Source organism: Oppia nitens, unplaced genomic scaffold, assembly GCF_028296485.1.
Source record: "Oppia nitens isolate AA-2021 unplaced genomic scaffold, nextdenovo-longstitch-racon4-pilon3 scaffold27_pilon_pilon_pilon, whole genome shotgun sequence".
In the NCBI taxonomy this organism is placed as follows: Eukaryota; Metazoa; Arthropoda; class Arachnida; order Sarcoptiformes; family Oppiidae; genus Oppia; species Oppia nitens.
The window spans coordinates 1619280-1632554 of record NW_026533207.1 but is presented as its reverse complement, the minus strand read 5'-3'; positions in this window follow the sequence as shown (position 1 = coordinate 1632554).

The window sequence follows — 13275 nt, the reverse complement described above, 5'->3', positions numbered from 1 at the left end:
ATTCATTGAATAGTAGACACTAAACATTAAATGATGTTTAAATAAAATTGTAGAAATTTCCGATTGAAATATTATATTTAGAAAATTATCCGAAAATGTTGAATACATAATCATTGGATACAATAAACTAGTCATTATTATATAGACATATGATAGTTGATTATCTGGATGATTATTATTATTATTATTATTATTATTATTATATTTTTGACACAATTCATCAAGTTCCAAATTGATTTCATCGATTATTTTTGAATTTATTTTCACATAAATATAGGATATTAATAATCCAATAAAATAATACAATGAAAATATTTTTATTAAATAATTATCTGAATTGATTGGAAAAACAATTGACATCAATGTTAACAATATTACAACTAAATATGTTGTCAATGCTATGCCAGTAAATATTAAGTTCAATGTTTTAAAGTTATTGTTCAAACCAAATGTAATATTAATATATTTTAGCATTTTATCAGTTTTTTTAAAAAATATAAAAATTATTTAATAATTGTGTAAACTTAATAAAATACTCAGAAACAATTAATCAAAATATATATATATATATATATATATATATATATATTATTATTATTAACTTTAGACAAATTTTGATTATGTTTTTTTTAAAATTAATTTTTAGTGACTGTTAGTATAAATTAAACTAATAAATAAATACCGTATTTTATATTATCATATATATATATAACATCTATCAATAGTATATATATATATATATAATAGATCTAAATATTTAATACGTTTGCGCAATATTACTATTGATGGGCAAATAAAAAATGTCTAAAAATTTAATGTATTTTATAATTAGTGTATTAATTGATTTTTATTTTGAAAATAAAATAAACATTTATAAAAATACAATTTTATACTTGCGCACATTATTGTAATATAGCTAAACTAGTTATATATTTCACAATATATATATATATATATATATTTGATTTATTAAATATATAATAAAATCATATATAATATCAACTAATCAACTAACTATCATAATTACAATTTATTAATATAATTTTATACACAATTTTCGCACATTATTGTAATATAACTGAGCTAATTATATTGTTCACAATATAATATATTAAATATATATTAAAATTATCTAATTAATTTATCATTATTATAAATATATAGATATATATAGATATATCAACTAATCAACTAACTATCATAATTACAATTATACAGTTTAGTGATTATCCATAATATACAAATTATAAATAAAACTATCCTGTATAGTTTTTATTTAATATAAAAAGTTTTTTAATTAAAAAAAAAGTTTTTCAATAAAGTCAACAATTCATATGTAGATATATATATATATATATATATATATATATATATATATATATATATATATATATATATATATATATATATATATATATATATATAATTAAAATAAAATACAGTAAATTACAAATAGTTTACTAAATATTTTTGAATAGATTTCTAATTAATTACACAATTTTATTTTTATTAAATTTGTTATATACAGTAATATAAGATTATATGTATATAATGGACAACTGTAAACTTTATACACAAAAAATAAATTAATAATAATTCAATCAAATATTCAAAAGTAAACCAATTTATTAATATGCAAATTACAATAAATACATTCAAAATATGTTAATATAGAATATTTTATAATTAATTACTCTGTTTTTTTTGTTAATTATTTAATTTAAGGATCGCATAGTTTTATTGATGTGTTTATTATATTCATGTATAGTTATTTAGAAATAACTCAATATAATTATAAATATATAAATAAAATGTAAGTTTAATTCAAATTAATTCAATGTCAATATATAGACAAAAAAAATAATTTTAAATTAAATTCAAATAAACAATAGTTTTAAATAACTACAATTATATTTTTTTTGTTGTTAAAACTTTGATGTCAAATGTTTATTAAAATAATTTTATAATTTATATTTGAATTGAATTTAAAATGGGTGTTGAAAATTTGTTTGATATACTTTATTTAGATAATCATCTATAATTGTTGAATAAATAATTATTGACTGAAATTTCAACGTTGCTATTATATAAATATATCTCGGGTGTATTATCTGGGTGATTTTTATATTTAAGATACATATCATCCAATTCACTATGTATTTCATCAATAATTTTCAAAAAAAACTTGAAAAGTTTTGTTTACTGAAATCTATAATGGCTTTTTGAGTCTGTCTGTGTGTGTGTCGCATATTTTTTTGTGAATTTTGAAATTCTGACTTCAGATTCAGTTAGAGGACTACTAATAATGTATTGAAAAGTTTCATTAAAATTTTGATAACTCTTCGGGAACATAGACAAAATGGCGGCCAAAGATAAAAAAATTTTGGGTAAAATTTTTTAAGTATAGATTTGAATAAAGCATCAAAACAGGCATAAAAAATATGTATTAAAATTTTAATATCTCTTCGGGAACATAGAGAAAATGGCGGCCAAAGTAAAAAAATTTAGTTGAAAATTTTTAACGTTTAAAATTGTATAGAGCATAAAAATAAGATATAATAGATAAAAATTATAATTTTATTTTTTCAAAAAATGGTGGCAAAAAATGATTATAGTTGTTTATTTTGTCATACTGAATCATTTTATACCCTACATGACTAAAGTTGAATTTATTTTGTCATACCGAGTCATTTGATACACTATAAAACAATACTTAAATTATGTATATTTGACCAGCTTTTAAATTTTTATATGTTACTATATAGCCGCTATAATTATACAAACTAATGGTTTCAGTGCTATTCAAGTTTTTTTTCTAAAAATGCTTTCTAGCATTCTTAACTGGTTTTTTTGAATTTAATTTCACGATAAATATAGTAAATAATTATAGCAATAAAATTTTTTAATGAAAATATTTTAATTATATAATAATCTGAATTTACCGGAAAAACAATTGATATCAATGTTAACATTATTTATACAATATATGTTATCAGTTCTATACCAGTAAATATTAAGTTCAATGTTTTAAAATTATTATTTAAACCAAATATTAGTTGAATTAATTTTATCATTTTAAATATGTAAATTACTTGTATTAAAAATAATATTAACTTAATATTATTTACTAGTTTTATAAAAAAAATAAAATAAACTTGCATTTTATAAACAGTTTATATATATATATATATACATGTAATATTTACTAAATAAATTTAATTGATATTACAATATTTTTAAAGTATTAACTAAATAAATAAGTTGATAATTGATTTTTTAATTTGTTTCTAAGTTATAACTATTGTTTTATTAGGCTTTTTGTTATTCAAATATAATAGCTTATTGAAATCTATTTATAATTTATTAATTAATTAAATAAAACATGTTGCTAAATGATTATTGACATTGTAAATCACTGTATGATATATTTAGATTAACAAATATTTGATATTTAAAATATAACTTTTTATTTTAATTATATATATTATTATTAAAAAAAAGTTATATTTATAAATAGAATAATAATTTACAAAAATAATTTTTTCTATACCAAAATAAATATTAAAATGTTATTTTCATTTAATTTTATAAATATTACAAAATATTTTTTAATTTATATAATATTTTTTACATTATTCAATGATTTCAAGCTATATATAGATATATATAATAAATAAATAAGATAATTATTTGTTTAAAAATTTTAATAATAAGATTAGTTTAAGTAATACTAAATAAATAAAATAAAATTTATTTTTAAAATGTAATATTTTCAATCAATTTTTATACTGTACATTGTTACTTTTTATTATATTTGATATTTATATATTATATACTATAAATAAATAAACATTTAAAATAATTAAATATAAGTCTTATATATCTTATATATTTATATTATTAATATATTATATTAAATATATATTTATATAATAAAAAACATTGTATAACTACTAAGTCTTGTTATTTGTCAAAATTAACATAACAATAGAAAATAGATATTTATTAAATAAAATATTTTTTTTTGTATTTTCATATATAATTTAGACTTTATTTCATAGATATAGATATTAATATTAATACAAAAATAAGATTTATAATAATCATATAAATAATAACATTAATAAATAACACGTGTTGAAATACTATTTTTTAAATAATAATTAAATTAAAATGTAATGTTTATATAATATATAATTTTTTAATATCTAATTCAATAACAAGTTAAAATATTATTTTACATTTTATTATTAAAATAATTATATTGAAAACAAAATAACAAAATAATATACTGCAATTACATTTATAGATCGATATTTATTTTTAATAACTTAATTAAACAATAATTTGATAACTATTGTTATTATATTTTTTAATTGTAAAAAATTATATAAAAAATCGTTAATATATATTTGCGTTAATTTTTAAAAAAATCTTATATTTTACTTTTTAATTAATAGTTAATAAAATATGTAATGTATTTATTTAGAAAATATACTTTTATATAGAAAAAAAATAATTTTATTCAAATAAAATAAAATATTTTTTGTAGAGTAATTTTATATGCAAATAAAAAAAAGATTTTAAATAAAATTAAATATATATATATATGTAAAATATTTTAAAAAGTTTATTAATTTTGGAATTTTCTTTAATGATACATAATTTTAAATACATGAATAATTTTTAAAATTCGTTTAATAAAAATATTATGACTATTTTAAATTATAATAATTAATAAATCAATAATAAGTTAAAAAAATTGATTAAGGTATAAAAATAGACTTTAATCTATATAATAATATATAGTATTAAATGAATTTTGCTTAAACTTTTAACAATAAGTATATTATTTCATACATTTATATATATATATATATAATTTATTATAAAAAAACTTTTTTACATTAAAAATAAAATTTTATTATTTAATTAGTAACATTATAATAAAAATATACAGTAAATATATAAATATAATACAATATTTTTAATAGTGATAACATATTTAACAATTTATAAATATAAAATATCTTTAGTTTTACATAAATATTATTGACTACATATACCTGTATAATAATTATTGTTATACTGAAAACAAAATTTATTAACAAAAAATTATACATTACATATGATTAAGTTTTTTAAGTTTATTGATAGCAATGTCTATTAAATTAAGTTTATGATTAATAAAAAATTTAACATTAATTGGAATTACTAACAAAATCATTACAAATAAGCTATAAATAATTTTGACATTAAAATTTTTATGATTATAAATTACAGTAAAACTAATCATAATTGCAAAAATATAAATCTTATAAATAATATATTGTAAATAAATAAAATTATTATTTATACATTTAAGATCTAATTGAAAATTATCAATACATTCAATTAGTTGGCAGCAATAAATTGACGGAATTTTATCAAAACTAATCAATTGTTTTGACATTTTCTGTACAATTGTTGAATATTTTGTAATAGTTTCCAAAATAGTTAGTTGAATATAGTGTAACCAATTGATTGAATAGTAGACACTAAACATTGAATGATGAGTGAATAATATTGGCGATAGTGTTGATTGAAATATTTGATTAAAATAATTATCATAAAATGTTGAATACATAAGCATAGGATACAGTAAACTAGTTATTATTATATACAAATATGATAGTTGATTATCTTGGTTATTATTATTATATTTTCGACATAATTCATCAAGTTCACAATTAATTTCATCAATTATTTTTGAATTTATTTTCACATAAATATAGGATATTAGTAATCCAATAAAATAAAACAATGAAAATATTTTTATTAAATAAGTATCTGAATTGATTGGAAAAACAATTGACATCAATGTTAACAATATTACAATTAAATATGTTGTCAATACTATACCAGTAAAGATTAAGTTCAATGTTTTAAAGTTATTGTTCAAACCAAATGTAATATTAATATATTTTAGCATTTTATGAGTTTTTTTAAACATTAAAATTATTTAATACTTAATTAATATTAATATAATACTTATTTAATATTATAGTACCAGTAATTGTGTAAACTTAATAAAACACTCAGTTTTTTACAATTAAACAATTAATTAAAAATATATGTATATTATTATTAACTTTAGACAAATTTTATTTGTTTTTTAAATAAATTTTTAATGACTGTTAGAATAAATTAAACTAATAAATAAATACCGTATTTTATATAATCATATATAACATGTATCAATAGTATGTATACCAGATAGAGATGGGCAAATAGAAAATTTCTAATAAATTTTCGTGAGTAAGTTTCTAAAAAAATTCTCAGAAATAAATTCCTTATCGAAATTTAACTTTATTGTTATACTATGGGTTCCCCATAACTATAGCTATTGTAATACTATACTAATAATGAAACAAAATGTAAAATAAACTAAATGTAAAATAATTATAATTATTTAATAATAATCAATTTTTTAAAATTAAAAATAATAAATTAAAAAAAATCTTTTTATTATATATATATAAATTTAAATTAATTAAAGTTATTTATTTTTACTTTAATTAATAATAATATATTTATACTAATATTTAATTATAACTTGTAAAAACATATATCGAAAAAATTATCATGGTGATCCCATAGATAGAAATTTATTTTAGAAACTTTCTAGAAATTTCTCTTTTTTGCCAACACTAATAGCACAGTAGATCTAAATATTTAATACGTTTGCGCAATATTACTATTGATGGCCAAATAAAAATGTCTAAAACATTAGTGTATTTTATATTTAGCTGATAATCATTGTATTAATTGATTTTTTTGAAAATAAATTAAATATTTATAAAAAAATACAATTTTATACTTGCGCACATTATTGTAATATAACTAAACTAGTTATATATTTTACAATATTTATATATATATATATATATATTTGATTTATTAAATATACAATAAAATCATATATAATATCAACTAATCAACTAACTATCATAATTACAATTTATTAATATAATTTTATACACAATTTTCACACATTATTGTAATATAACTGAGCTAATTATATTGTTCACAATATAATATATTAAATATATATTAAAATTATCTAATTAATTTATCATTATTATAAATATATAGATATATATATAGATATATCAACTAATCAACTAACTATCATAATTACTATTATAGTGTTTAGTGATTATTCAAAATACAAATTATAAATAAAAAAATTATTGTATAGTTTTTTTAATTAAAAAAGTTTTTCAATAAAGTCAACAATTCATACTGTATGTTGATATATATATATATAAATTATAAATAATTAAAATAAAATACAGTAAATTATGTCAAACTAATAAATAGTTTACTACTAAATATTTTTGAATAGATTTCTAATTAATTACACGATTTGTTTTAATAATATATATTTTTAATAAAACTTTTATATACAGTAATATAAGATTATATATATATAATTAGACTACTATAAACTTTATACACACAAAATAAATTAATAATAATTCAATCAAATTTTCAAAAAGTAACCCAATTTATTAATATGCAAATTATATGATTTCAATAAATACATTCAAAAAATGTTAATATAAAATATTTTATAATTAATTACTTTGTTTTTTGTTAATTATTTATTTTAAGGATCGCATAATTTTATTGATGTGTTTATATTCATGTATTGTTATATAGAAATAACTCAATATAATTATAAATATATAAATAAAATGTAAGTTTAATTCAAATTAATTCAATGTCAATCACTATATATATAGACAAAAAAAATAAATTAAAATAAACAATAGTTTTAAATAACTAAAATTAGATTTTTTTTTTTTGTTAAAACTTTGATGACAAATGTCAAAAGTAAAAGTATTAGATAAATAATTTAAAAAAATATTATTACAGTTATATTTTTATATAAAATTAACTTATTTACAAATAGAGTATTATATTACAATTATACAATAGTAATATAATTTATAATAAATAACATATATATATATATATAAGTGATAAAATAACCAAAAATAAATCAGCTTAAATATATATATATATATATATATATATTATATATTTAATAATTAAAAAAATATGAAAAAAATGTATAAGTAAATATCATATGATAAATGTATGTCATTATTAATATCTGAGCCCAAATCTCAAATAAAAAATTAATAATAAAACATAACAATGAAAACTTATATTTTTATAAATTTTATTTTATTTAGTTTATTATTTGTTTATAAAAATATTTATTTTAGTTATGTTATTATAAGTTATAGTAAGATATTACATATTATACGATCAATAATTAAAAATAAATTTTATATGTAAAATAATTTGGAATTAAACAATAATATTTTATGTTAATATATCATTTAATAAAATATTTAATTAAAATTTAATATAGAGTAAAATAATGTTACATATTTAATAAAATACAATATTTTTTTAATAATATACAATATTTTTCATATTTTTAGCAATATTTTTAGTAAAATACAATATGTATATATATAATAAAATAAAATATATTTAATAGAAATTTATAATTATTCTTATAATTGAAAATTTTATATTAATTATTTTTATAATAACATTGAAAAATATATAAATAAAATATAATATTATTTTCCAGTATTATTTTATAGTTTCAATAAAAATATATTAAAATATATTTAATAAAATACAATTAAATTTATTAAAAATAATATTATGCTTAACAAAATTTACATTATATTCATAAGAAAAATATATTATTATTATAACTTTTATAATTATAATTATTTTATATTTTTTTATTCAACATTTTATATGAATTAAGTTTATTAATGATTAAAAATTTAATTTTAAATTTATAATTTAAATAACGTTGTATGATTACTGTAAAAATTAGTAGAAAAATAAATATAATTGTTAGTAAACAGTTGGCAACTAGATTTTTATGATTAATAATAACAAACGCAAAAATACTGATAATTATTGAAAATATCAAACACCAGGATACATATTGTATTTTAATAAAATATATTTTCAAACATTTAGTATCCAGGTCAAAATTTTTGATACAATCGGTAATTTTTAAACGATAATCATTTGATGGTATAATTTTTTTATCATACATTAATAATTTTGCAAACATTTTTTCCAGTAAATTAGTATATTTTAGAAAAATTACCAAGTTAATTGTTTGCAAATAGATTAACCAATTTAATACATAGTAACCATTAAGCAATGTATGATGTGTAAACAAAATTGGTGTAAAATTTGTTTGAAATATTTTATTTAGATAATCATCGATAATTGTTGAATAAATAATTATTGGTTGAAATATAAACATTGCTATTATGTAAATATAGCCGGGTATATTATCAGGATAAATTTTATATTTACGACACATATCATCCAATTCACTATGTATTTCATCGATAATTTTTGAATTTATTTTGACATAAATATAGGAAATAATTATAACAATAAAATTTATTAATGTAATTATTTTAAGTATATAATAATCTGAATTTACGGGAAAAACAATTGATATCAATGTTAACATTATTGATACAACATATGTTGTCAGTGCTAAACCCGTAAAAATAGTATTTATTGTTTTATTATTATTATTATTATTATTATTATTATTATTATTATTTAAACCAAATGTTAATTGAATTAATTTTATCATTTTTATAAATACATGTAGATTACTATTATATTATTAAAGGTAAAAGTTTTATTATAAAATTATTAAACTATACATGTTATTTAAGCAACAACATTTTAAATATAATAAAACAATTGTAAAGTTATATTATGTTGAAACTGTTGAAATATTACTATAAAAATATTTTTTAAACATTATTATAGCGTATTTATACAGTAGATTACATTATATTATTTATTATTAATAAAATATTTTACATTTGCGCACAATTTAAACAATATAAATAAATTTATATATATTAATATATACAGTATTATACAGTATATAAAATATATTAATTCTTAATAAAAATAAGCTTAATATAATGATGAAAATATTTTATAACATATTCAATATAATACAAATAAATATAATATTATAATAAAATAATTTCAATTTTTTATTAATAGAAAAAATCTGTTTTATATAGATTTTAATAAAAATAAATAAATAATAAAATATTTTCCAAATTAGTTACTTATTTTAAACATAATTCAAATACTTGTAATATATAGTATATAGTGTATAATATAAAATACTGATTATATGGAAACCTTATTATTGTATTAAATATATAAATCAATTTATCGCAAAAAATTATATATACATTAGACTAAACTTGTTTATAGTAGACTGTATAAAGTTTATTATCTGTATACTGTTTGATATATATATATATATATACATGATATAACTTATCAAATAACATCAATTAATTTGAATCTTAGCTAAATTTTTTGTGTAATAAAAATATTAAATAACACAATTTAATTGAAAACCAATTATCAAAATCAATACTAATTAGGAATTTTTTATATATATATAAATTATATTATTTATACTACAAATACATTACCCAATTAATTAACTAAATTTTTATTGACACTACAGTTAATGTTAAATTTCTAAACATAAATAAAATTCTAGGAATTATATTGTTTATGTAAAAAAATAATAATAATAAATTTTGTAAAACAATTTTAGATAATAAAAAATATTTTACATTTACTATTATAATATATAAATTTTGTTGAATAGTTTTTTTTATTGACATTAACTATATGATAAATCTAGAAATAATATAATATAAAAACACATAATTTATTTCAAAAAAATCATAATATTTTTCTATTGAAAATTATTAATCTAAAAAAATTATTTTTTATATACTGTATATAACTTAAATATAATACATTTTTTTAAAAAAAGATAGAATTTTATAATAATATTATTTTATTATTTTAGTAAGATTTATATTGAAAAATACTTTATATATATATAATATGTTTTTATTGTATTGTTTAACTCTTTTTAAAGCTATAAAAGCAACAAAAAAAGATAATAAGTATTTTTTATACTTCACTTACCTTAAAAATTTTTTTTTAAATAAATGATATTTAAGTTAAATTGAATAACAAACAAATAATACAGCTTTACATTTGAAAATAAAATTTGTAGTAATTTTTAAAAAATTATTTTATAATAAATTTTAGATTAAAAATGTTTAATACAATAATTTTATATAATAGTTTATATAACTGTTATATAACTATTATATAACATATATATAACATATATATACTATATATATATTTAGTATAAATTTACAATTATATATATATAATTTAAAAAAACAATTATTTAATAAAATAATTAATTTTGATATTTTTAAAAATAGATTTTACTTTTTATTTTTCATAAATTTTATCGTATATTTTACATTAAGCATATATTATATATAATTTTAACATTTATTATCATTTATTATTATCATTTATCAATATATTAATTACTTTTCATTATAATCAAGTAAAATACTATCAATATTTGTAATATACTTAAATAAGTATATAAAAATAATTATTATATAATTTTTTAAATACTATGTATAAATATAAATAAAATATTTAATTAAAAGTTATAATTAAAAAACTTATTAATATTTGTAATTATATCATATTATTTTGTTTTTTTATATAAAAGTTTTCATTATAACATTTAATCTAATTTTATACATACATGTTATTAAGTATTAAGTATTACAAATTTATTTATTACAAAATAAATATAACTATTTTATTATACAATATAATAAGTAATCATACAATTTCTTAGAAATTATTATAATTAATTAGTTTTTTTGTGTATATATTTTATATACTTAATTATTTTTTTTAAATAACCACATGTGCAAAAATATAAACATATAAATATATATTTGTAATTAATTATTGTTAATTTAGCTTGGTTTTAACTTTAATTAGCAAAAATTTAATTTTTTAAAAAGTTTCAAGCAAAACTTTTTGAAATAAGTAAAAAAAATATAAATATATAAACAAAATTCAACATAATTCAAGGTAATTCAAAACATCTAGATCAAATTTATTAATAAAAAAATAAATATCAAATAACTATTATTATTATATTAAATATATTTTATAAAGATTTTTATGAAATATCTACAATATTATATTAAAATTTCTTTTATAATTTTTTTGTTAAAAAATAATAAATATTCCAATTTTTTAAAAAATACATAATTTATATATTATTTATATAGTAATATATTTATAAATACTTATTGTTTAAAATTGTTCAATTGTAAGTTCAAGGTTTTAAATTTATTGTTGAAAACAAAAGTAATCTTAATATATTTTTTTTCATTTTATCAGTTTTTATAAAATTATATTATAATTATTTAATAAAAATAATAATAATATTAACTTAATATTATTTACAATTTTTATTATTGATATTACAATATTTTTAAACTATTAAATAGATAAGTGATTTGTTTACAAAAAATAAATTATAAGCTATATTTTAAAAATACATATTAATATTATTATATAAATAGTTATTACAGTATCACATTGTAAATGACTTTATGAAATATCTAGATATTAAATGAGAAAAAAATTTTATTTTAAAAATATACATTTTTGAATTACATATTTAATATATATATATTATTTAAACATATATTGATATAACCTATATAATAAATTAGATTTATTTATATTTTTATATAATAAAAATTTATTGAAATAAATTTTTTGTATGCTAAAATAAATATTAATAAATAATTTTATTTAATTAACTTAGATATTATAAAATATTTTTTTAATTGTATCTAGCTCAATAAATGAAAATTAAATTATTTGATTAAAATTTTTTGATAATAAAGTGTAAAATAAAGTTATACTATAATTTGTTATTAAAATAAATTTAAATCATTAAAAAAATCAGTAAAAAATTACCAATTAAAATTTTATCTAGTTTAATATCATAATATTTAGAAACAAAGTTTTACTATAATTATAATTATTATGTAATTATCAATTTATAAATAATTGTTATTTAAATTAGAGTCTTAAAATATTTTATAATTTTATTTTTATAAGTTTTATAAAAAACAAAAATAAACTTTCCAATATTAACAATTAATAAATAAATTACATTACTGTTAAACTAAATTAAATAGATAATTTGATAAGTTATTTGTTAATTTATTTATAAAAAATTAATTATAATCTATTATTTATTTATCAGTAAAT